This window comes from Oncorhynchus mykiss, chromosome 8, assembly GCF_013265735.2.
Source record: "Oncorhynchus mykiss isolate Arlee chromosome 8, USDA_OmykA_1.1, whole genome shotgun sequence".
NCBI lineage: Eukaryota > Metazoa > Chordata > Actinopteri > Salmoniformes > Salmonidae > Oncorhynchus > Oncorhynchus mykiss.
The window spans coordinates 29,072,139-29,097,247 of record NC_048572.1 but is presented as its reverse complement, the minus strand read 5'-3'; the positions used below and the strand labels follow the sequence as shown (position 1 = coordinate 29,097,247).

Here is a 25,109-nt window from a genome sequence, read left to right as displayed (position 1 = left end):
CTCTTCCAGATCTGCCAGTCGACCAGACTCTTCCAGATCTGCCAGTCAGCCAGGATCTGCCAGCCAGCCAGGATCTGGTAGATTCATCAACCTGCCTGAGCTTCCCCTCAGTCCCGAGCTGCCCCTCAGTCCCGAGCTGCCCCTCAGTCCCGAGCTGCTCCTCAGTCCAGTGGGGTTCTGGGTGAGGACTACTAGGCCATGGTCGGCGGCGAGGGTGGACTATCCAGGGACGCGAGGAGAGGGGACTAAGACATTGATTGAGTGGGGTCCACATCCCGCGCCGGAGCCGCCACCATGGACAGACGCCCTCCCGGACCCTCCCTATTGTTTTGAGGTGCGTTCGGGAGTCCGCACCTTAGGGGGGGGGGTTCTGTCACACCCTGGTCGAAGTATTTTGTGTTTATCTTTATTTATTTGGTCAGGCCAGGGTGTGGTATGGGTTTTGTAGGTGGTGTGTATGTATGGGGATTGTAGCTAGTGGGGTGTTCTAGCTAAGTCTATGGCTGTCTGAAGTGGTTCTCAATCAGAGGCAGGTGTTTATCGTTGTCTCTGATTGGGAACCATATTTAGGCAGCCATATTCTTTGAGTTTGTCGTGGGTGATTGTCCTTAGTGTCCTTAGTGTCCTGATGTCATTGTTCTGTGTTAGGTTACACAAGTATAGGCTGTTTCGTTAAGTTTATTGTTTTGGTAGTGTTTGTGTTTAGTGTGTTACTTCATTAAACATGGATTGCAATAGACACGCCGCATTTTGGTCCGACTCTCCTTCACATACAGAAAACCGTTACAAGTATAAACATGTAAATGACATGTATGGTATCTAATAACCATACATAATGACTACTCGTTATTGCTAATTGATTTCACATAGTGGTAATCACAATTGGTCATCATATAGATGTGAAAGGGGGTGTGTGAACATTTGCAATTTCTTTCAACATGTAGCATAATAGACTGCAAGGGAGAGGAAGAAATCAAAGAGATTGTGGACAAGGAGCCTGTCAGAGAGCTAGGCATGGGCCCCTTTAAAGAGGTCAGAGAGGTAGGCATGGGCCCCATCAAAGAGCTCAGAGAGGTAGGCATGGGCCCCATCAAAGAGGTCAGAGAGGTAGGCATGGGCCCCATCAAAGAGGTCAGAGAGGTAGGCATGGGCCCCATCAAAGAGGTCAGAGAGGTAGGCATGGGCCCCATCAAAGAGGTCAAAGAGGTAGGCATGGGCCCCATCAAAGAGCTCAGAGAGGTAGGCATGGGCCCCATCAAAGAGCTCAGAGAGGTAGGCATGGGCCCCATCAAAGAGGTCAGAGAGGTAGGCATGGGCCCCATCAAAGAGGTCAGAGAGGTAAGCATGGGCCCCATCAAAGAGGTCAGAGAGGTAGGCATGGGCCCCATCAAAGAGGTCAGAGAGGTAGGCATGGGCTCCATCAAAGAGGTCACCGTCGTTGACCATGTGGTAAACAGAGACCTTACCATGGCCGAGGCTGCCAGATTAGTTCACCCCAATCTGAAAAGATTTGCCAATAAAGAACATTTTGCCAAGAAAACCTATAAGTCAGCAGGATATGCACTATGCTTTACCATTACATTTAAAGCAAATTACATACATGTATTGTAATGCATGTAAATTCACAAAACATGTTACAATATTCGTACAGTATGATCTATTGACAGTATACTCTGTTCTACCCTTAGAATTGACAGAAGACCCCATGGTGGTAGCCGTGTGCTGACCGACCAGCAGGAGTGGGCACTGGTGGAAATGGTGAGGTCCAGGAATGACACACGGATGTCCGAAACAAAGCAGGCTATTGATTGAGAACAATGACACCTTTGCCAATGTGGCATTCATCATTCTACCAACAATCGCCCCCACCTTTTGAGAGAAACAACGACCGGGTGAAACAAATGCTGGCCGAGTATGTTCAGGTACAGCACTATATACTGTATTACTTTTACTGTTAATGCACATGCTACTTCACAATATCATCCTGGAACTATACTGTAAAAATAACTAACCAAAATATATTTTTAGAGGGGGATGGTGCTTGATGCTGCTGTGAACCATCACAAGTATATCTTTCCGCCGCGGGCGGAACCTCGTCAGCCGACAGGCGACCGTCCAACGGCCTGGACAAGGTGGGAGATGAAGATGGTGTAGTAGGACGCAGGCCATTACTTGGATCCTGCAATGCTGCACATTGTGTTTCTCAATGAAATTGAGAAGGCCTGTCAAGGTGAAGGGGTCACTTATGTCATTGTGTGGGACAATGTCAGGTTCCACCCTGCAGAGGTGGTTCAGGCATGGTTTTGGGCACATCCCCGATTCGTGACCCTACAGCGCATTCAGAAAGTATTCAGACCCCTTGACTTTTTCCACATTTTGTTAATTACAACCTTATTCTAAAATTGTTTTTTTTTTAAATCCTCATCAATCTACATACTGACAAAGCTAAATGTTTTTTGGACATTTTTTCAAATTGATACAAATTTTTCAATAGAAATACCTGATTTACGTAAGTATTCAGACCCTTGTTATGAGATTCGAAATTGAGCTCAGGTGCATCCTGTTTCCTTTGATCATCCTTCAGATGTTTCTACAACTTGATTTGAGTCCACCTGTTGTAAATTCAATTGATTGGACTTGATTTGGAAAGGCACACACCTGTCTTTATAAGGTCCCACAGTTGAGAGTGCATGCCAGAGCAAAAACCGAGCCATGAGGTCAAAGGAATTATCCGTAGAGCTCCGAGACAGGATTGTGTCGAGTCACATATCTGGGGAAGGGTACCAAAACATTTCTGCCGCATTGAAGGTCCCCAAGAACAGTATCTTCCATAATTCTTCAATAGAAGAAGTTTGCAACCACCAAGACTCTTCCTAGAGCTGGCGTCCTGGCCAAACTGAGCAATAGGGGGAGAAGGGCCTTGGTCAAGGAGGTGACCAAGAACCCGATGGTCACTCTGACAGAGCTCCAGAGTTCGTCTGTAGAGATGGGGGAACCTTCCAGAAGAACAACCATCTCTGCAGCACTCCACCAATCAGGCCTTATTGGTAGTGGCCAGATGGAAGACTCCTTAGTAAATGGCACATGACAGCCCGCTTGGAGTTTGCCAAGAGGCACCTAAAGGACTCTCAGACCATGAGAAACCAGATTCTCTTGTCTGATGAAACCAAAATTGAACTCATTGACCTGAATACCAAGCGTCTGTCTAAAAAAAATTATAATCTAAAAACCTGTTTTCACTTTGTCATTATGGGATTATATAGATTGATGAGGGGAAAAAAGTAATTTAATCAATTTTAGAATAAGGCTGTAAGGTAACAAAATGTGGAAAAAGGAAGGTGTCTGATTACCTTCCGAATGCACTGTAAATGTCATATTTCCGGATATTTTGTAATACATTTGCAAAAATGTTGAAACCTGTTTTTGCTTTTTCATTATGGGGTAGTGTGTGCAGATTGATGAAGGGAAAAAAACAATTCATTTTAGAATGAGGCTGCAGCGTATCAAAGTGACTAAAAGTCAAGAGGTCTGAATACTTTCCGAATGCACCGTACACCTGCCACCGTACTCTCCTTTCCTCAACCCTATTGAGACTTTTTTTTCAGCATGGAGGTGGAAGGTGTGCTATCGCCATCCCCATGAGCGTGCAACCCTCCTGGCCATGGATGAGGCATGCGACAACGTCGATGCAGACCAATGTCAAGCTTGGATTTGCCATGCCAAAAGGTGTTTCCCGCTGTGCATGAACAATGAGGACATTCGCTGTGATGTGGATGAGAATTTATGGCCAAATGCTCAAGATAGGGATGATGCAAAGGAATGCATGATAAAGAGTAGGTTTTATTTTCATTCATTTCATTTTTTCATTTCATTTCTTACATTTGATTACAGACAGTAGACCGATGTTGCTATTCTATCTGAAAATAGAATCGTTGTATGAATGATTGTAGAGAATGCCTTCATTGAGCACACATTGGATAGATATTATGGAAATTATAGATTTTCTGTCAATTATAGATTTTTGTTGGATAATGTAAGTGTACTGCCGCATGTGAAAACTGTGTAATCTACTGTAATTTACAGTACTGTTGCATATTACTTTCAGTACTTCTAAGGGCAATTCAAAACACGTATCTTGCATTGTTTGCTATTGGATTAACTGGTTGTTCAAACGACTACATTGAAAAAGTGATGATTATGTTGTGTTTTGGTGATTAAACCAATGTTCTCATTACATTTCACAATCAACTTATATTTTGAATCAATGGTTGCGAGGTGAAAGATTTTTACAATCCAAATGAATACACAATGACAGGTTTTGAATGAAAGACTGGCTGCGTTACAAGCGTGACCAGTTTGGAATGTACCAAAGTGACAAAAAAATATATGTGGTATCAAACATGTTGTGGAGTCATTGAAGTTATAAGTAGGATCATGTGTGTGTGTGTGTGTGGCTGCTCCTGACCCACTTCAGCTTGTTTTCTTTCCTTTCGTTCTGCCATGTCTAATTACATGTAAATACAACAGGCTCTCTTTCTCTTTTGCTCTCTCCACCATGCTCTGTTTCTTCTCTACCTCCGTCTCTTTCTCTCTACCTCACTCTGCTTCTCCCACTCCATCACTGGTCCATTGTTGCTGCTGTGGGAACTGGGCTCTCTCTCTCCTCCATACTCTACCCTCACTCACTCCCTCTCTCTCTCTCTCCCTCCCTCTCTCCTCCATACTCTACCCTCACTCACTCCCTCTCTCTCTCTCTCCACCATTCCTTTTAAAACCTTCTATATTCAAGAGAATTAAGCTTGAGATCTTATCAATAGATACTTTAGGCTGGGCGTCGGTTGATAATTGTCCTTATCCATCAATGTGATAGGTTAACACTGGTTGATTGATTGATCATTCTAACTCGATTCATCCACTGCAGCCTGAAAACATCCTGCAGCATGCACACACATACATATGCCAAGTGAGTGATCTCACTTCAGCCCTGAAATGATCGCTCTTTCAGCCGAGGAGGCACTCCTCAGAGTGTTGTGGGACAGGGAGTGAGAGAGAGAGAGAGAGAGAGAGAGAGAGAAGGCAGGGGATATAGAGAGGAGAAGATGAGAGAGGGAGAGAGAGAGAAGGAGGAGAAGACAGCTAAAAAATGCCAACTGCCACCTGTGGCCCAGAAGAAGGAGGCTGGCCGGTGCCCACAGATGATTGGGTCTATTAAAAGCGTCCATCTGTACCGTGTCTCATTTCCTGCCTCCCAAATGGCACCCTATTCCTTACACAAAGCACTACTTTTGACCAGAGCCCTTATGGACCCTGGTGAAAAGTAGTGCACTATAAAGGGAATAGGGTACCATTTGGAAAGCAACCTTTGTCGTCCCCTGCCTGCCTGCCTGGGACCCAGTGATTGATCTCATCCGAACCGTCCTTTTACCCTCTGTCACATTAATAACAGCCTCTCCTACTCAGAGAGAGACTGACATACAGAGAGAGACTGACATACAGAGAGAGACTGACATACAGAGAGAGACTGACATACAGAGAGAGAGACTGACATACAGAGAGGGGGGGGATAAGGAGAGGCGGGATAGAGAAGGCGAGAGGAGTGAGAGAGAGAGAGGGGTTGGGAATAAAAGATGTGAGAGAGGAGAGAAAGAGAAATGAGGGAGAGAGAGAGGGGTTGCGATAGAAGGGAGATAGGGATTGAGAGAAAAGGGAGGACGAGAGCTGCAAGATACTCATTAGAAACCAAGCAACTCTAGCTTGTGAGCTGCTTGGTGAGTCTTTCTGCTGACAGGTTCAGGGCTCAGAGCAATCACTCCAGCAGCAGTGTGGCTACTGTCAATGCAATCATCAGTCATTCACTACTGAATATGACATTCACATGCAAATTGTCATATAATAATTATCTTTCTTCAACCCAAAACCCAATGTTTTCAGCAGCTTTGGCTGGCTTTCTAGCTCTGTTTGGTTAAACAGAAGTCCAATCTGATGGTTTAAACAGAGAGTCAGACACTGACAATGGCTAGAGGGCTCCCTCCAGGCTATTTTGCTTAGGGATAATGTCTTCTGTCCCTTCAGGTTAACCTGCCTCACTGCCCTCTGCTAGCTCCTTGTTCAACAGACTAGCCAATCAGCACACTCAGAAACAACCTAAGGAGTATGTGGAGGGAGAGAGGGATGGCGAGAGAAAGAGAGAGAGAAAGAGAGGGAGAGGAGGGGGTTAGCAGCTGAGCACTAAGCAGGGGACCAGAACATATAGTTTTTTACATCCTCCATGCATGGCGACACACACATACATCTGCACACACACACACGCACACACGCACACACGCACACACCGTGGCGGCCTCAATATGTGGTCACGGTTACGTAACCCTTAGTTTCACACCCTTTCAGAAACGTCCGTTACTGGAATAGTAACACTCAGAGAGGGGAAGAGGAAGGAAAACTGTGGAAATGGAACGATCCCTGCTTACCTCTTCATTGCCCACAGCTCAGGCAGTGAAGAGAAGATATTTTACACTTTACTGTAGAGGTTACTACTAGTACTGACTGAGTGGTAAGGAAGGGGGGCACTTAACCTTATGAATTGAAATGATCTCGTATTGTTTTCTTGAGCAGGTGTAAGTTAGTTAGAATCAGGTGGCTGAAACAGTTTGACAATTTTTTTTTTGGCGGGGGGGGTTATTTTGTTTATGCTTGTACTCAACAAGACTGAATTATGCAGAAAAACAATCTTAGTTTTTTTGGTTATTATCTTGCTTGCCCTTTTCTGTACCCTATCCAGTGCAGCTTAATGCTTCATTGTGCAGCCCACCAGCAACACACTGGCATACTCTAGGCATACTCTAGGCATACTCGGTGGTGTAGAGTTCCACGAGGTCATCAGTAGGAAGGCCATTTCTTGCCTTCACAAAGGCTGTGTGTGATGACGCAGTGCACATCAAAATACCTTTTACGGTTAAATGTACATGTACTAAATAAAGAATGCAAGGAAAATGGGTTTCCGCTGCATTTTCTAACTCGACTGAAGGTTTTCTCGCAACAAAAAATGCGTTACATAGTGAGTGTGCCTACTCTGGTATTTATTGGAAAGGAGCATCAAGCTCATCACCTTGCACTTACACAACCCTTTGAAGTTCGTCGTGATTTATTTTATCTGTAGCCTAATGAACGGCATGTTTTCCAGACGAGTCGTAGAGGGAGGACCACACACCACATACACCATATTATCGCATGACTCCAAGTCCACTTTGATATTTTTTGATATTTTTTTTAATGTTTTATTAGGATCCCTATTAGCTGTTGCAAAAGCAGCAGCTACTCTTCCTGGGGTCCACTAAAAACATGACATAATGCAGAACATTACTAGACAAAGACAGAACTACATAAACATAAAAAATAAAAGGCACATGTAGCCTACATACCAATACATACACACAAACTATCTAGGTCAAATAGGGGAGAGGCGTTGTGCTGTGAGGTGTTGCTTTATTGTTTTCTTAAAACCAGGTCTGCTGTTCATTTGAGCAATATGAGATGGAACGGAGTTCCATGCAATAATGGCGCTATATAATACTGTACGCTTTCTTGAATTTGTTCTGGATTTGGGGACTGTAAAAAGACCTCTGGTGGCATGTCTGGTGGGGTAAGTGTGTGTGTCAGAGCTGTGTGTAAGTTGACTATACAAACAATTTGGCATTTTCAACACAATGTTTTTTATGAAAAGAAGAAGTGATGCAGTCAGTCTCTCCTCAACTCTTAGACAAGAGAGGCTGGTATGCATAGCATTTATTTCAGCCCTCTGATTACAATGAAGAGCACGATGTGCCACTCTGTTCTGGGCCAGCTGCAGCTTAGCTAGGTCTTTCCTTGCAGCACTCGACCACACGACTGGGCAATAATCAAGATAAGATCAAACTAGAGCCTGCAGGACTTGCTTTTTGGAATGTGGTGTCAAAAAAGCAAAGCATCTCTTTATTATGGACAGACCTCTCCCATCTTTACAACCATTGAATCTATATGTTTTGACCATTAGTGTTTGACAATCTAAGGTAGCACGAAGCAATTTAGTCTCCTCAACAGCCACACAATTCATTACCAGATTCAGCTGAGGTCGAGAACTTAGATCTTACTTTTAGAGATGTTCAGGGCCAGTTTATTACTGGCCACCCATTCCAAAACAGACTGCAACTCTTTATTAAGGGTTTCGAGTGACCTTATGAGCTATGGTTGCTGATGCGTGTATGGTTGAATCATCAGCATACATGCTTTGTTTAATGCCAGTGGCAGGTCATTGGTAAAAATAGAAAAGAGTAGAGGGCCTAGAGAGCTGCCCTGCAGTACACCACACTTTACATGTTTGATATTAGAGAAGCTTCCATTAAAGAAACCCCTTTGAGTTCTATTAGATAGTTAGCTCTGAATCCATGATATGGAACATGTTGAAAAGCCATAACACGTGTTTTTTCAACAATAGATTATTGTCAATAATATCAAAGGCTCCACTGAAATCTAACAGTACAGCTCCCACAATCTTATTATTATTAATGTCTTTCAACCAATCATCAGTCATTTGTGTCAGTGCAGTACAGTACATGTTTAGTGCCCTTCTCTATAAGCATGCTGAAAGTTTTTTCTTAATTTGTTTACAGAGAAATATAATTGTATTTGGTCAAACACAATTCTTTCCAACAGTTTGCTAAGAGCTGGCAGCAAGCTCATAGGTTTGCTGTTAGTACCAGTAAAGGCCGCTTTACCATTCTTGGGTAGCGGAATTACTTTGGCTTCCCTTCAGGCATGAGGACAAATACTTTCCTCTAGGCTCAGATTAAAGATATGACAGTTAGGAATAGCTATAGAGTCAGCTACCATCCTCAGTAGCTTTCCATCTATGTTGTCAATGCCAGGAGGTTTGTCATTATTGACCGTTAACAATACTTTTTCCACCTCTCCCACACTAACTTTACAAAATTCAAACTTACAATACTTTTCTTTCATTATTTATTTTTTATGCATAAATAAGATGGCTCATTGTTCATTGTTGGTATTTCCTGACTAAGTTGGCCATACAGTTTTCCAATTCCTCAATTCCTCATCTATCCATGGAGCCTTAACAGTTCTTCACAGGTCTAACAGTCCGTTTCTTAAGAGGTGCATGTTTATCAATAATTGGAAGAAGCAATTTCATAAACTCATCAAGGGCAGCGCCTGGATGCTCCTTATTAATTACATCAGAACAACACATATTTTTACCATGATCCACGTAAGAGGCACAGCAAAATCTTTTGATTGATCTTTTATACACTATTTTAGGCCCAGCATTTGTAACTTAGGCGTTCCTGGATATAGACACTATATTTCGATCACTGCATCCAATGGGTACAGATCCAGCTTTAGAACAACGTTCAACAGAATTAGTAGAAATGTGATCGATACATGTTGTCCCTGTAGTGTTTGTAAACACCCTGGTAGATTAATAACCTGATCCAGATTACAGGTACTGGTGAGAAGCTTTCTTAGGGACCTCAATATTCAGGTTCCCAAGAAAGTACACCTCTCTGTTTACATCACATACACTATCAAGCATTTCACACATATTATTTACATACTGACTGTTAGCACTTGGTGGCCTATAACAACACCCCAAAAGGCTTTAGATGTGCCAAGTGAACCTGCAACACTTAATTAACACTTGACATAAGATCTTCTCTAAGCATTACAGCGATATGGCTCTGAATATATACAGCGACACCTCCCCGGTAAGCGTTTCTGTCTCTTCTATATACAGTGCCTTGCGAAAGTATTCGGCCCCCTTGAACTTTGCGACCTTTTGCCACATTTCAGGCTTCAAACATAAAGATATAAAACTGTATTTTTTTGTGAAGAATCAACAACAAGTGGGACACAATCATGAAGTGGAACGACATTTATTGGATATTTCAAACTTTTTTAACAAATCAAAAACTGAAAAATTGGGCGTGCAAAATTATTCAGCCCCCTTAAGTTAATACTTTGTAGCGCCACCTTTTGCTGCGATTACAGCTGTAAGTCGCTTGGGGTATGTCTATCAGTTTTGCACATCAAGAGACTGAAGTTTTTCCCATTCCTCCTTGCAAAACAGCTCGAGCTCAGTGAGGTTGGATGGAGAGCATTTGTGAACAGCAGTTTTCAGTTCTTTCCACAGATTCTCGATTGGATTCAGGTCTGGACTTTGACTTGGCCATTCTAACACCTGGATATGTTTATTTTTGAACCATTCCATTGTAGATTTTGCTTTATGTTTTGGATCATTGTCTTGTTGGAAGACAAATCTCCGTCCCAGTCTCAGGTCTTTTGCAGACTCCATCAGGTTCTTCCAGAATGGTCCTGTATTTGGCTCCATCCATCTTCCCATCAATTTTAACCATCTTCCCTGTCCCTGCTGAAGAAAAGCAGGCCCAAACCATGATGCTGCCACCACCATGTTTGACAGTGGGGATGGTGTGTTGAGCTGTGTTGATTTTACGCCAAACATAACGTTTTGCATTGTTGCCAAAAAGTTCAATTTTGGTTTCATCTGACCAGAGCACCTTCTTCCACATGTTTGGTGTGTCTCCCAGGTGGCTTGTGGCAAACTTTAAACGACACTTTTTATGGATATCTTTAAGAAATGGCTTTCTTCTTGCCACTCTTCCATAAAGGCCAGATTTGTGCAATATACGACTGTTATATACGATTGTTGTCCTATGGACAGAGTCTCCCACCTCAGCTGTAGATCTCTGCAGTTCATCCAGAGTGATCATGGGCCTCTTGGCTGCATCTCTGATCAGTCTTCTCCTTGTATGAGCTGAAAGTTTAGAGGGACGGCCAGGTCTTGGTAGATTTGCAGTGATCTGATACTCCTTCCATTTCAATAGTATCGCTTGCACAGTGCTCCTTGGGATGTTTAAAGCTTGGGAAATCTTTTTGTATCCAAATCCGGCTTTAAACTTCTTCACAACAGTATCTCGGACCTGCCTGGTGTGTTCCTTGTTCTTCATGATCCTCTCTGTGCTTTTAACGGACCTCTGAGACTATCACAGTGCAGGTGCATTTATACGGAGACTTGATTACACACAGGTGGATTGTATTTATCATCATTAGTCATTTAGGTCAACATTGGATCATTCAGAGATCCTCACTGAACTTCTGGAGAGAGTTTGCTGCACTGAAAGTAAAGGGGCTGAATAATTTTGCAAGCCCAATTTTTCAGTTTTTGATTTGTTAAAAAAGTTTGAAATATCCAATAAATGTCGTTCCACTTCATGATTGTGTCCCACTTGTTGTTGATTCTTCACAAAAAAATACAGTTTTATATATTTATGTTTGAAGCCTGAAATGTGGCAAAAGGTCGCAAAGTTCAAGGGGGCCGAATACTTTCGCAAGGCACTGTATATGTTATATCCTTGCATAGCTCTGTATCATCAAATTAATTATCTTAGTGAGTCTCAGAAATGGCCAATATGAATGTTATTTGATGTTAGCAAGTTGTTGATTTCATGAATCTTATTTCTAAGGCTACATATATTAATATGGGCTATTTTCAGCCCTTTCATGGGGAGATTATCAAAGATAGACATAATATGGAAAAGAGCAAACAAAGCAAGAGAAAAAATATAAACATTCAGCAGTCCATTAATCAATAGGTGTGTGTGTGTGTGTGTGTATATGTGTGTGTGTGTGCGCTGCGGGGTTGAAGCTACGAACCCATAGGCTTGACTCTCATCCCTTCCAGGCATCTGGGAGGGAGGGTGGACAATGAGCCTGTCATAGCGGATGAAAGCAATGTCCCCACGTGCTCTGGCAGCTTTCATAGCTGGGATAAGTTCTTTCCTCTTCTGGCGCACAGCTTCAGGATAGTTCTCGTTGAGGAAGATTTACGTTCCTCTCAAATTCTTGGCTCTTTCCAGAACAGCTACCTTGTCCTTGAACCTCAGGAACTTGACCACTATCGGGCTGGGCCTGGGAAGCCAAGATATTTTATTTTTATTTTTTATTTTACCTTTATTTAACTAGGCAAGTCAGTTAAGAACAAATTCTTATTTTCAATGACGGCCTAGGAACAGTGGGTTAACTGCCTGTTCAGGGGCAGAACAACAGATTTGTACCTTGTCAGCTCGGGGGTTTGAACTCGCAATATGATGGTTATTATATCAATATGTGCGCAGAAAAGCGTTTCTACCAACATTTCTCACACTATTCATTTTACTGACACAAAACAAACATGTTTTATGCGACATGTACTTTACTCGCATAAAAAGGTTGGATAGAAACTTGGTTATTCTCAAAAAATGGAGACACTTTCAAGCCTTTTCCACTGCCTGTGGGGACCAATGTGTTGGTCCCCACTGAGTTGGTTGTCCAAGTGGAAGCCAAGGTATTTTGTGCTTGTTACAACTGGAACAGTCCACCCAGAATTAGCGGAGCTGGTTGGGGAGGATTTTTAGTTTATCAGACTTCCCACTGGGCACAGACGTCAGTTCAAAGTCTAGTTTTGATTTATATTTGATTGAGTTGTTTTGATGTACATTTGGTTGAGTTGTCAACTAATCTGAATTCAATGTGAAATCAACAAAAAATGTCACCATTAGTTGGATTTGTGGGTAGTGAGGGTAGGCAACAACACATTTGCCACGCTGAACCTCAACACGGGGGCCTCTCAGCGGTGTGTGCTTAGTCCCCTCCTGTACACCCTGTTCACTCACGACTGCGTGGCTGCGTACGACTACAACACCATCATCAAGTTTGCAGACGACATGATGGTGGTGGGCTTGATCACCGACAACGATGAGGCAGCCAATAGGGAGGAGGTCAGAGACCTGGCAGTCTGGTTCCAGGACAACAACCTCTCCCTCTATGTCAGCAAGACAAAGAAGCTGATCATGGACTACAGGAAACGGAGGGCCAAGCACACCCCCATTCACGTTGACGGGCTGTAGTGGAGCGGGTCGAGAGCTTCAAGTTCCTCTGTGTCCACAACACTAAGGCTCTATCATGGTTCAAACACACCAACACAGTTGGGAAGAGGGCACAACAATGCCTCTTCCCCCTCAGGAAAAGATGTGACATGGGCCTTCAGATCAGCTGCAGCATTGAGAAAATGTTTTATATGCATTGACCCTTTTTGCACAAACTTTTTTGACTCATCACATATGCTGCTGCTATTGTACATAGCTACCTCAATTACCTCATACACATCGATTCGGTGCTGGTACCCTTTTTTTATAGCTAAGTTATCGTTACTCATTGTGTATCTATTATTACTTATATTATTACATGTTTTACTTTTCTATTATTTCTCTATTTTCTTGTTCTCTGCATTGTTGGGAAGGACCCGTCAGTAAGCATTTCACTGTTAGTCCATGGCTGTTGTTTACGAAACATGTGACAAATACAATTGGATTTGATTTGACTTAGGTTAAAAGTTGGGTAAAAAAAAATACAATTACTTTTTGCTATTTTAATTTGTTTTCCACGTTGATTCAATGTCATCACATTCATCTTTGGGGTTGAGAGGACATATAAACTTTGTTGATTCAACCAGTTTTTGCCCACTGCCCAGTGAGTTCTTTCCAATAAGAAGCATGTTGTTCCTCCAGTTGGTTATCCCTGAGCTGACAAGGTACAAATCTGTACCAAATCTTGCCGCTGAACAAGGCAGTTAACCCACTGTTCCCAGGTAGGCTGTCATTGTAAATAATAATTTGTTCTTCTTAGCCAGTGTCATCACATACTGTATGTCTCTCCAAGTGGACATGTGGAGCTGGAAGAAGTAAGGTGCGACAATCCCACCCTGTGGCACTCCAGTTATGTCTGTCCGTTATGATTGTTAATTAAATTTGCACAAAAGGACTTCAGCACCGCTTGTTTTAAATCTTTATTAGATGAGCTTGATGCTGCATACAGTGGCTTGATTCTCCACCCTTGCATAAGGTGGTTGAGTCGCGGGAAAGTACTGCAGCGATTTGTTGACTTGCTGCCCGAGATCAAATCATTTCTGAGTCACAAAATGAGTCCCAAACCTGGAGAAGATGTCACAAAACATTGGAAACAAAGATGCTTTTCTCCCACAAGAATTCTGCGCCCACCTGGAGAAACTGGCATCCGAATTCAACAGGTGTTTTCAGGAGTTAAATGACATAGGGGAGGTTGTTGCATTTATCTCAAACCCTTTCCTCCCCTTTGAGATTGGGGAGGTGTCCGCCAGATTCCAGCAGGTATTTGCTTTACCAATTGGAGTTGACATGGAGATAATTGAATTGCAATATGACATCGAGTTGAAAGCAAGATCAAGAGACAGTGACTTTTGGGGTCTTGTAAACACTGAAGTTTCCCCTCCTTTCATCCTGCGGCGCTTAAGGTGAAGGCCTACTTTGGGTGAACATATCTCTGTGAGATGGCCCTTTCACAGATGAAAAGAATCAAGTCAAAGAACAGGTCTTGTCTAACTAATCTCACAAACAGTGTCAGACTTGCTGTGTCTAAGTACGAGCCAGACTACAGAGCACTGGCTGAGAGTTTGCAATCACAGCCATCACATTGAATGTGTGTGGGGCTCTCATCAACAGCCATCAGAGTGAGTGAGTATTGCCAGTTTTAAATCTGTTGTAGGCTATATTGTTTACAAAAGGATATGATCTGTGCTGTTCAAAAAGGGAAACAGTACTGTACATGATTAGCTTAGGCTTGTAATTTACTGATTATTGAGATTATATATATTTTTTATTTACCTTTATTTTACTAGGCAAGTCAGTAAAGAACAAATTCTTATTTACAATGACGGGCTACGCCAGCCAAACTCAAATGACGCTGGTCCAATTGTGTGCCATCTCAGGCCATGCATCATGTAATGCAGCCTGGATTTGAACCAGGGAATGCAGTGACACCTCTTGCACTGAGATGCAGTGCCTTAGACTGCTGTGCCAGTCAGGAGCATACATGCGTGAATGGTGAATGAGTAATAGGCCAGTTGAAATATTGAACAATGTAATATGACTGTTTTAAAATGTTGAATGATAGTTGCACTTACTTCTGATTATACTATTTGTATAATTAAATTAATACTTTGCATGTGACTGACAGGTAACAAAATAAAGAATGTCAAATTGGAACTACATTGTGGCCTTGTTTTCCATCATTTTTTGCAAGTGGTAGATCTTGGTTTACATTTGGACTTGGGATGTGATCTTAGGCTTGAAAAGGTTGGTGACCACTGATCTAGACCAAATGCTTTCTTTGGACTGTCTTAGAAGAGCTTGTTTCATTTTTGAGTTATTCTTAATTGTTTAGGGTGTAAATCAGCTTTAATATTGCAGATAGATTGTGGCTTCCATCATTGTAATTGTCTGCATCATTGCCAACCCCTTAAAACCTGTTGCGACTCTAGGGGCAGTATTTTCATTTTTTGAAAAAAAACGTTCCCGTTTTAAACGGGATATTTTGTCAGGACAAGATGCTAGAATATGCATATAATTGACAGCTTTGGATAGAAAACACTATAATGTTTCCAAAACTGTAAAGATATTGTCTGTGAGTATAACAGAACTGATGTTGCAGGCGAAAGCCTGAGAAAAATCCAATCCGGCAGTGCCCCACATTTTGAAAGCGCTATTTTGAAAGCCAATTTCAAGTGTGGCCATAGGGCTGTTGAGCTCTAAGGATGGCACTTGAATATAAATAGATTACTCAGATTTTGTTTTGAGAATGTGCTATCAACCAGCTTGCACTTTCTACATATTCCCCAAGGTGTCTACAGCATTGTGACGTAGTTTTACGCATTTATGTTGAAGAATAGCCGTAGGCGGCTACATTGCGTAAGTGGTCACCTGATGGCTCCCAGGGTGACTCTCGCGTAAAATACAGAGGTAGCCATTACTCCAATCGGTCCTACTGAAAAACGAATTGTCCCGACGGATATATTAACAAATAGACATTAGAAAAAAACCTTGAGGGTTGATTATAAACAACGTTTGCCGTGTTTCTGTCGATATTATGGAGCTAATTTGGAATATTTTTTCGACGTTTTCGTGACTGCAATTTCCGGGCGATTTCTCAGCCAAACGTGAAGAACAAATGGAGCTATTTCGCCTACAAAAATAATATTTTGGGAAAAAATGAACTTTGGCTATCTACCTGGGAGTCTCGTGAGTGAAAACATCCAAAGTTCATCAAAGGTAAACGATTTAATTTGATTGCTTTTCTGATTTGTGACAAGGTTGCCTGCTGCTAGCAAGGCATAGCTAGCTATGCTAGGCTATCGATAAACTTACACAAATGCTTGTCTAGCTTTGGCTGTAAAGCATATTTTGACAGTCTGAGATGACAGGGTGATTAACAAAAGGCTAAACTGTGTCTCACTATATTTCATTTGTGATTTTTATGAATATTAATATTTTCTAGGGATATTTATATCCATTGCGTTATGCTAATTAGTGTCAGGCGATGATTACGCTCCCCCATGCGGGATGGGGAGTCAGTAGATTAAACTGGTATACTTTTTTATTCATCCCAATTTTATTTAACCGATTTTGTTCTTTAATACAGGGCCAACAGACAAATTCCTTACTTTCTTCCCCTTCCACTCACCTCTTCCATTTTTGCAGTAATGCTGCAATTAGGTGGTTGTAATTTTGGATAGCAGACATTTCCATATATTTTTGTTAGCTGCAAGTGAGACATAACTCCACCATAACTCCACCAGTCCTATTTACATGATTTACAAAAGTTTTTGTTTATCAAATAGTATATTTGAGTTTAAAGGAAATGGAAAGGGGATACCTAGTCAGTTGTACAACTGAATGCTTTCAACTGAAATGTGTCTTCCGCATTTAACCCAACCCCTCTGAATCAGCCAGGTGTGGTGAGCTGCCATAATCATTTGCCGATAATATTTGTTGTAATATTTGTTCTGTCTTTTCTGGTGGACTAAACTGAAATTGCCACCAACTTTCTATGGCTTGATTTAAAAATAGTGATATTTTGGAGACAATTTCATTTTCAAATATTGGAAAGTGTGAGGTTGAAATTAAATTAAAGGGAAAAATGCCATTCTTGGACATGGGGTGAGACATTCTTACTAAAAATGCCATTCTTGGACATGGGGTGAGACATTCTTACTAAAAATGCCATTCTTGAACATGAGGTGAAACATTCTAATCTGCTAGAGAACTAGTTTGGATTTAAGAATAACTAACTCTGAAGCCTTTAGTGAGAGGTCTAATGCTTTTATATTTAATCATTTCAGCCCTCCAAATTCATGTAGGACCGCCAGACAAATTAATTTAGTCTGGCTTGCCGTTCCAAATAAAATGGAATGTTATTTTGCTCATAAAATTTTAAAAAACAAGTCGCTAGGTGTAGGCAAGGCCATAAGCAAATAGATCAACTGAGATATGACTAAAGAGTTAAACATTCAAATACAATTTATAATACGAACACATTTCCACATATAACACACTATTACAAACATACATAATATACAAACATAATGACCCAATAAATACTCAATCTAAAAAAATATTGATTCTTCATCTACTATAGTCCCACAGCATTTCTATGTATTATATTTAAATTGTTTTAAAATAATGTTTAAATGCATATATTGAAAGGTTTCTGGTTTGCTCAGTTAATTTATTTCATGTATTTATTGCTCTAAATAAAGAAATGGCCCTCTGGCAGTCTCTATGGGGGTGCCACAGGGTTCAATTCTTGGACCAACTCTCTTCTCTGTATACATCAATGATGTCGCTCTTGCTGCTGGTGAGTCTCTGATCCACCTCTACGCAGACGACACCATTCTGTATACTTCTGGCCCTTCTTTGGACACTGTGTTAACAACCCTCCAGGCGAGCTTCAATACCATACAACTCTCCTTCCGTGGCCTCCAATTGCTCTTAAATATAAGTAAAACTAAATGCATGCTCTTCAACCGATTGCTACCTGCACCTGCCCACCTGTCCAACATCACTACTCTGGACGGCTCTGACTTGTATGTGGACAATTACAAATACCTAAGTGTCTGGTTAGACTGTAAACTCTCCTTCCAGACTCACATCAAACATCTCCAATCCAAAGTTAAATCTAGAACTGGCTTCCTATTTCGCAACAAAGCAACCTTCACTCATGCTGCCAAACATACCCTTGTAAAACTGACTATCCTACCAATCCTCGACTTCGGCGATGTAATTTACAAAATAGCCTCCAATACCCTACTCAATAAATTGGATGCAGTCTATCACAGTGCCATCTGTTTTGTCACCAAAGCCCCATATACTACCCACCACTGTGACCTGTACACTCTCGTTGGCTGGCCCTCGCTTCATACTCATCGCTAAACCCACTGGCTCCAGGTCATCTACAAGACCTTGCTAGGTAAAGTCCCCCCTTATTCCAGCTCGCTGGTCACCATAGCAGCACCAACCTGTAGCACGCGATACAGCAGGTATATCTCTCTGGTCACCCCCAAAACCAATTCTTCCTTTGGCCGCCTCTCCTTCGAGTTCTCTGCTTCCAATGACTGGAACGAACTACAACAATCTCTCAAACTGGAAACACTTATCTCCCTCACTAGCTTTAAGCACCAGCTGTCAGAGCAGCTCACAGATTACTACACCTGTACATAGCCCATCTATAATTTAGCCCAAACAACTACCTCTTTACCTACTGTATTTATTTATTTATTTTGCTCCATTGCACCTCATTGTTTCTATCTCTACTTTGCACATTCTTCCACTGCAAATCAAGCATTCCAGTGTTTTACTTGCTATGTTGTATTTACTTCGCCACCATGGCCTTTTTTTGCCTTTACCTCCCTTATCTCACCTCACTTGCTCACATTGTATATAGACTTATTTTTCTACTGTATTATTGACTGTATGTTTGTTTTACTCCATGTGTAACTCTGTGTTGTTGTATGTGTCAAACTGCTTTGCTTTATCTTGGCCAGGTCGCAATTGTAAATGAGAACTTGTTCTCAACTTGCCTACCTGGTTAAATAAAGGTGAAATCAAATAAATAAATAAATAAATCGGAATGTTCTTTTGCCTATTCTCTTTTCTGTCTAGATAACGCATAGATGGTGGACAATCTATTCCTAGTATTTACTGAATGTCTGTCTCTTACCAACTGAATACTGTTGTGAATAGAACTTGGCCATTTTAAATTATGTATATTATGAAATAAAATAAGCATGTTCCTTTCAATTATCTTATCGATTGATGACCAACCAAGAACATTGCGCATGACTGCAACAGAAGAACCATATCTCCACCTTAAAACAATCCTTGCTGCTTTGTTCTGTGCATTCTGCAGCCTCCTAACTTCACTTGATGATGCATTTCCCCAGACCACAGAACAGTAGTTCACCTGACTCTCAATTCATGCTTGTGTTATTTGCTGAATAATTTTTCCTGGTAAATATTTAGCTATCCTTCTGATTATGCATGCTGTTTTAATACTTTTTTTTTTTACATAGATTGGTTATTTGAGACCATGATAAGCAGTTGTCTAGCTGCACTCCCAATAGTTTGGTTTCTTCCACTTCTTCAATTTGTACTCCTCCTATACTTAATTGTATCCCATGCTGTTTTGGCCTTTTCCTAGTGGAACAGATCAACATAACTTTGGTTTTCTTGGTGTTTAAAACAAGTTTGTTTTGGCAAACCCACTCCCTAATATTCTCCAAATCTCCTTGTAAAGCTTGAACCGATTGTCTTGCTGCATACATTTTAGTATCATCTGCAAATATAGTAGCTTGAGTTTCAGCTAAGGCATAGGGAAAGTCGTTGGTATATATTAAATAGAGAAGTGGCCCAAGGCAGCTGCCCTGCGGTATTCCACAGTTTAACACATGAGGGGAAGAAAATTAATCATTGATATAGGTGAACTGTTTCCTGTCAGTTAGATATGACTGTACCCAATTCAATGCTACCTCCTTAAAACCATAATGCATTACTTTTGTCAAAATAATTTCATGATCCACTGAATCAAATGCTGCACTGAAATCTAAAAATAGTACACCCACAAACTTGCCATTATCCATAGCATTGAGCCAATGGTCAGTCATGTCAACCAATGCAGTGGTAGTGGAATGTTTTTTTTGCGATAAGCATGCTGATTGGCTGTAATCAGGTCATTCTTTTCCATGTACTCCCATATTTGTCTACTCACAATACCCTCCAATATCTTACTGGGTGTAGGGAGTAGACTAATTTGTCGACTATTGGCAGGAGTAATGGGTTCTTTGCAGTCTTTTGGAATAGGACACAGTTTTGCATGCTTCCATACACTTGCAAACATCCCCTTTTCCAGTGACCAATTAAATGCGTCTCAGTGGAACTGCAATCTGCGGAGCAGCACAACGAAGCAAAAAATTGTCCATAAGACCATAACCTGTAGATTTACCATCAGGTAAGGACTTCAATAGGTTTAACACCTCCTCCACTGACACCGTTTGCAGACTAAAAGAGCAGATCTTGTTGCTCAAAATATGATCATCAATCCATTGGACAATAGCTTGTTTCGAAGAATGTATGTTTAAATTTCTTGCTCAGTAAATACATTTTCTTTGTAAAAAAATCTGCAAAATGATTGTCAATATCAGCTGGTTTTGTTATTATTCTCCCGTCAACCTCCACACTAGATGGGCGTGATGAGATAGATGTACCAAGTAAGCCCTTAACTGTGTTCCATACCTTTATAGAATCATTTTTCCAATCAATTAAAGCATTGCCATATTTCTTTGAGAAAAAGTCTCACCCAGTTCCTTCATCAATCCATGGAGATGGACGGGCACCAACTGTACTCTTTCTTATAGGGGCATGATGGTCCATTACCTCAGTGAGAAAATCAATAAAACATTCTGTAGCATGATTTAAATCATCCTCTAGATAAATCAGCTCCCAGGGTACAGTAGCCAAATCATTTAGAAATAGCTCATGATTAAATGTTTTAAAATTTCTCTTAACCACAATCCTAGGGGGTTTCTTTGGAACCTTGGTGTTCATGGTTATGGTCACAATATTATGGTCTGTCCAGCCCACTGGCATTGATCTGGCTTTTAAGCATTGCAATGGTATATTACAGAAAATCTGATCAATGCATGTGTCTGAACGATGACCCAACTTAATTGAAGATCTAGTAGTATCATTAACCATTTGTTTCAAACCACAGTTCTTGGTATATCTCATCAATTTTGTTCTATTCGAGTTATTGTGATCCTTCCAACTTATATTAAAATCCCCCAAGATAAATACATCTCTGTTGCTATCTGTGGCCTGGTCAAACCTAGTACATAAGTTACCCAGATAGCACACCTTAGAGCTAGGAGGTCTATACACACATCCTACCAATATGGGTGCCTGGTGAGGCAGATGTACTTGAGCCCATAGTGCCTCTATTTGACATACATTAAGGTCATCCCTTCTCTTAAAATGTATATGATTCTGAATGTACAGTGCTCCACCCCCACCATTCCTATTCCTATCTCTTCTCAGTAGACTATATCCATGAATGTTAGTTTGCCCATCATTTACAGATGCATTTAAATGTGTTTTGGTCAAAGCCAAAATATATAATATTTATGTAGACCAAGTTAAAAACCTCACGTATTTTGTTAGGAAGGCTTATGCAACCCTTTCCTTATCAAGTGAAGATCAATAGAGCATGTATTCGTTATAGTTTAAGTTGTCATACACTACAACAAGCAAACTCAAATTTGAACATTAAATTAAAATAGCCAGGAAGTTACTCCAGAGTCCCGATACAATCTGGTTAGAGCCAGTTTGCGCTGTTCTGTGAAGGGAGTAGTTCACAGCGTTGTACGAGATCTTCAGGGTTTTGGCAATTTCTCGCATGGAATAGCCTTAATTTCTCAGAAAAAGAAAAGACTGCCAAGTTTAAGAAGAAAGTCCTTTGTTTCATTTTGAGCCTGTAATCGAACCCACAAATGAGGATGCTCCAGATACTCAACTAGTCTAAAGAAGGCCAGTTTTATTGCTTCTTTAATCAGAACAACCGTTTTCAGCTGTGCTAAAATAATTGCAAAAGGGTTTTCTAATGATCAATTAGCCTTTTAAAATGATACACTTGGATTAGCTAACACAACGTGCCATTGGAACACAGGAGTGATGGTTGCTGATAATGGGCCTCTGTACGCCTATGTAGATATTCCATTAAAAGTCCAGCTACAATATGTCAGCAGGAGCAGTTGCCCCTGGTATAGGGGTTTAGGAGCGCGTCCGGGAGCACGCGGCGATGCTCCATCATCTCGGCGCCGCCATGGACCGCATCCCTCGACCCCTATACCAGGGGCACCTGCTCCTGCTGACTCCACATTGAGCGTGTGAAATTCTGTCAGTGGGTGGGTGTAGCTGGTGCATGGAAGTCAGGCGCAGGAGAGCAGAGATGAGTGGACAAAGCACTTTACTCAGGCAATTATTAAAACAGGACGCAACCGCGTCACAAAAAGCAAAAACAATGGTCCTCAGAGAGAGAGAGAGAGAGAGAGAGAGAGAAAAGGAGAGAGCGAGAGAGAATTAGAAAGAGCATACTTAAATTCACACAGGACACCGGATAAGACAAGAGAAATACTCAAGATATAACAGACTGACCCTAGCCCCCCAGACACATAAACTACTGCAGCATAATTACTGGAGGTTGAGACAGGAGGGGTCAGGAGACACTGTGGCCCTGTCCGGCCCCCGGACAGGGCCAAACAGGCAGGATATAACCCCACCCACTTTTCCAAAGCACAGCCCCCACACCACTAGAGGGATATCTTCAACCAACTTACTATCCTGAGACAAGGCCGAGTATAGCCCACGAAGATCTCCCCCACGGCACGAACCCAAGGGTAGGCGCCATCCGACAGGAAGATCACGTCAGTGACTCAACCGACTCAAGTGACGCACCGCTCCTAGGGACAGCATTTAGGAGCACCAGTAAGCCAGTGACTCAGCCCCTGTAATAGGGTTTGAGTCAGAGAATCCCAGTGGAGAGAAGGGAACCTGCCAGGCAGAGAATTGGAGTAATATGATCCATTTCTTGGTTCTACTCATGATTCTAGCAGCTGTGTTTAGCACTAACTGAAGTGTATTTAGTGCTTTATCCAGGTAGCCGGAAAGTAGAGCATTGGAGTAGTTTAACCTAGAAGTGACAAAAGCATGGATACATTTTTGGACAGAAAGTTTCTGATTTTTGCAATGTTACGTAGATGGTAAAAAGCTGTCCTTGAAACAGTCTTGATATGTTCGTCAAAAGAGAGATCAGGGTCCAGACTAACGCCGATGTCCTTCACAGTTTTATTTGAGACGACTGTACAACCATCATGATTAATTGTCGGATTCAACAGAAGAGCTCTTTGTTTTTTGGGACCTAAAACTAGCATCTCTGTTTTGTCCGAGTTTAAAAGAAGAACATTTGCCGTCATTCACTTCCTTATGTCTGAAACACAGGCTTCCAGGGAGGGCAATTTTGGGGCTTCACCATGTTTCATCGAAATGTACAGCTGTGTGTCATCCGCATAGCAGTGAAAGTTAACATTATGTTTCCAAATGACATCACCAAGAGGTAAAATATATATTGAAAACAATAGTGGTCCTAAAACAGAGCCTTGAGGAACACCAGAATTTACAGTTGATTTATCAGAGGACAAGCCATCTACAGAGACAAACAGATATCTTTCCGACAGATAAGATGTTAACCAGGCCAGAACTTGTCCGTGTAGACCAATTTGCTCCAAAAGAATGTGGTGATTGATGGTATCAAAAGCAGCACTAAGGTCTAGGAGCACGAGGACAGATGCAGAGCCTCAGTCTGACGCCATTAAAAGGTCATTTACCACCATCACAAGTGCAGTCTCAGTTCTATGATGGGGTCTAAAACCAGACTGAAGCATTTCATATACATTATTTGTCTTCAGGAAGGCAGTGAGGTGCTGCACAACATCTTTTTAATTTTCTTTTTAGAGGAATGGGAGATCCAATATAGGCCAATAGTTTTTTATATTTTCTGGGTCAAGGTTCGGCTTTTTCAAGAGAGGCTTTATTACTGCCACTTTTAGTGAGTTTGGTACACATCTGGTGGATAGAGAGCCATCTATTCTGTTCAACATAGGAGGGCCAAGCACAGGAAGCAGCTCTTTCAGTAGTTGGAATAGTTAGAATAGGGTCCAACTATGCAGCTTGAAGGTATAGAGGCCATGATTATTTTCATCAATGTGTCAAGAGACATAGTATTAAATAATAGGATTGGGGGACCATTCCATTATGATATCATGATAAATAAACTACATGTACATCTCATATCTGCACACAATTGAAAGATCTCTACAGTATGTCAGAACTCCTGCTCGCAGACACACGTGGGCTCTGGCATTTGCAACCATTTTCCTTTTACACTCAATTAACTCCTGTTTTATTTGTCCAATGCTGCATTTTTCTCCTTCCCCAACAGGTCTAGGAAGAGGAAAAAGAGTGAAGCATTCGAAAAGTATTCAGACCTCTTGACTTTTTCCAAATGTTGTTACAGCCTTATTCTAAAATGGATTAAAGCCTTTCCAAAACTGATTTGAGCCTTTCCCAATCATGTCCAATCAATTGAATTTACCATAGGTGTATTCCAATCAAATTGAAGAAACATCTCAAAGATGATCAATGGAAACAGGTTGCACCTGAGCTGAATTTAGAGTCTCATTGCAAAGGGTCTGAATACGTATGTAAATAAGGTGTTTCTATTTTTTGTTTTTAATACATTTTCAAACATTTCCAAAAACCTATTTTTCCTTTGTTATTATGTGGTATTGTATTTATTTTTCTGAGGAAATTGTTTTATTTATGTCACGTTCGCCGGAAGCTCTGTACTGGGAACTGTCGCCGGAAGCTCTGGACTGGGAACTGTCGCCGGAAGCTCTGGACTGGGAACTGTCGCCGGAAGCTCTGGACTGGGGAGCGTCGCAGGAAGCCCGGTGCGTGGGACCGGCACTGGTGGTACTGGGCTGGTGACACGCACCTCAGGGCGAGCGCGAAGAGCAGGCACAGGACGTACCGGACTGAGAAGGCGCACGTGAGGGAGAGTGCGAGGAGCAGGAACAGGACGTA

The 25,109-nt window shown here is 41.6% G+C and overlaps 1 pseudogene; it reads left to right on the top strand.

Moving 5' to 3' along the window:
* The first annotated feature begins 1,212 nt into the window (after positions 1-1,212).
* Positions 1,213-25,109, top strand: part of LOC110529223 — a 49,613-nt pseudogene continuing 25,716 nt past the window's right edge.